This window comes from Blastomyces gilchristii (assembly GCF_000003855.2).
Source record: "Blastomyces gilchristii SLH14081 genomic scaffold supercont1.4, whole genome shotgun sequence".
Classification (NCBI taxonomy): Eukaryota; Fungi; Ascomycota; class Eurotiomycetes; order Onygenales; family Ajellomycetaceae; genus Blastomyces; species Blastomyces gilchristii.
Genome location: NW_003101679.1, coordinates 3,513,926 through 3,516,674, shown reverse-complemented (window position 1 = coordinate 3,516,674; position 2,749 = coordinate 3,513,926).

The following is a 2,749-nucleotide window of genomic DNA, read 5'->3' as shown; positions in this document are numbered from 1 at the left end:
TGAGAGAACAGAGGCAGCAGTCAGTTATATAGAATGTTAAAAAATGTATATAGCTTAAGATGTAAACTGCAGAGGTCTTATTCTGTAGATCTTTTAATATTTTTATTTTATTATAGTCTATCTTTACTGTACTTTTTCTTTTCTTTTCTGTTCTTTTCTATCTACTTATTTAATATATCTCTCTTTAAGACTCTGTTCTCTTTTCTTTTGTCATAATATTTCTAAATGATTTCAAAGTATTAGAAGATACTAAAATACTGTAATTTGAACAGAGTTTTTATATTCTGAGCTGAAATTTTCTGATTTTGCATATCTGAAATTGATAAATGTATAATAGTTAACTTTATAGATATTAGAATAACTCCGAGAACTGAAAGTTTTCATATAGATGTTATAGTCTCTGACTGTATACATCTATAATTAAAGAATAATAATAATAATAAGAAGAAGAAGAAGTGTATTTATATAAATATCTCATATGTCTAAAATATCAGAACTCTTGAGTCTTTTACTGACATTCTCTTTGTAAGATCTTGTTCTCTTTATGAGATCTTTTTATAGGGCCAGAGTAACTGATGAGTAAGCTTCTATCTAGAGACTCAGTATCTGCTTAACTACTTGTTTATTCTTTATTAGTATGTGTTGTTACATGTTCAGATATCTCTTCAATGAGTAATAATTTCTCATGAGAAGATGATGAATGTTTTTGAAGTGTAAGAGATCTATGCTGAATAGATTGATATTAAGATATAGATCATATATAACAAAAGTGAAAAATGTTAGAGAAGGAAAACAAAAGAGAAGGTGTGAGAATCAGTTATCAGAGTGAATCTTTATATGTGTACAAGGTAAAGCTTCAGAGTGAGAGAATAGAAACTCTGTGAGTTCTTCAGTCAAGAATTAATGCCTGAGAATTAAAGCTTTCAGCAGAAGGATTGAAGCTTGCAGTAGAAATCTATAAAGTGTAGTGAAATAGTCTTATATAATCAGGCGCAGCCTGTTATAATACTGAGTATATTCATTCTTCAGTTGCAGTTCTGATAATCTTAATAGAAGATCTTATAAAGACTTATACTCTGTTTTTTCATATATCAGATCTTCTGCAGCACTTCTCAAAGTCTGCAAACTCTTCAGATTATAGATACTCTCTTCAAGAATCTTTACAGAGATTCTCAGAGTGTTAACTCTTAGTGTATTATTATTATTATTATTCTTCAATTATAGATGTATGCAGTCAGAGACTATGACATCTACCTGAGAATCTTTAGTTCTCAGGGTTTTTCCTATATCTATAGAGTCAAGTATTATACATTTATCAATTTCAAATATGCAAAAGCAGAAAATTCCAGCTCAGAATACAAAAACTGTTTACAAATTGCAGTATTTCAACACCTTCTGATAGTTTGAAACCATTTGAAAATATTATGACAAAAGAAAAGAGAACATAGTCTTAAAGATAGACACATTAAATAGATAGAGAAAAGAACAGAAGGAAACAAGTACAGTAAAGAGAGACTATAACAAAACAAAATTATTAAAAGATGATATATAGCTGTTTTAACAGACTATGTCTAGTCAATTTCCACCTCTTCATATTCAGATACTTCTGAATTCAGCCATTTTCTTGTAGCTGCTCTAGTTTCTGATAGAAAGTCTATTAAGTATTTAGTTCCTGTCTCAGTTGAGAATAAGAATCTCATATTTAATTGATTTAAATCATACTTCTTCTTTAATCTGACTCTGAGACTATTGTATAATGCATAATGCATTACAATATACTCAGGATTTTCATTCACATTGCAGAATGAGCACTCTGTTGAATCAAATCTATCATCAAATCTTTGTATATAAGATTTGAAATAACCATGTTCTAGTTTCAGCTAAATTATAGATGAGAATATTTTCTTTTTATATTTAATTGAACAAGATTTTCACTTTGGTTTTGTCTCAAATCTTGAATAATGTATACTCTTCTTTTGTTTCTGCCAGCTTTCATTTCACTTGTTTAAACAAGATTCTTTTATCTTTCTCTTTATGAAAGATCAGGACACTGTTTTTTGAATAGATCTGCTTAATTCTGAACCCTTTTTTGCAGCTGAATCAGCCAATTCATTGCCATGAATATTCATATGAGCAGGAACTCAATGTAGATGAATTATCAGTTTTGATATTCTTCTCTTTTGAATTTTCAAAACAGAGTTTAAAATCAGTTCAAGATTCATTTGATCATTATGAATCTGACTATTTCTAAGTCTTTTTAAAGCAGCTTGACTATCAGAGAATATTCATGTCTCTTTCAAATCATTTCCTCTTTTATGAGATTTTATTTCAATGAGTTTGAAAGCTTCCACTATTGCAAATAGTTCAGCATCAAAGACTTCAGATTCACAGCCTAAATTCCAGAAATCTGAGATAAAATTAATATTATCTTCAGTATAAGCAATGTCTGCGCCTAATCTATTCAAATTCTCATTTTTTGAGCCATCTGAGTAGATCAGAATAGAGTGTTTTATATTAATTGTAGAGATCTTCTTCAAATGCTGTTCATATTCTCTCTCTTTAGATAGTTCACTTATTTGTAAGTCTATGAGAGATTCCAGCTTTTCTCTCCAGGGAGATATCTTCTCATGATCAATTTTCTCAACATTTAATGAAGAAAATTGATTCTTAATAAGTGAACATAGTCTATACAGTTGAGAGGGCATTTTTCTTTAAGTATTATTCTCATTCTGATCAAGAAATCTATTCC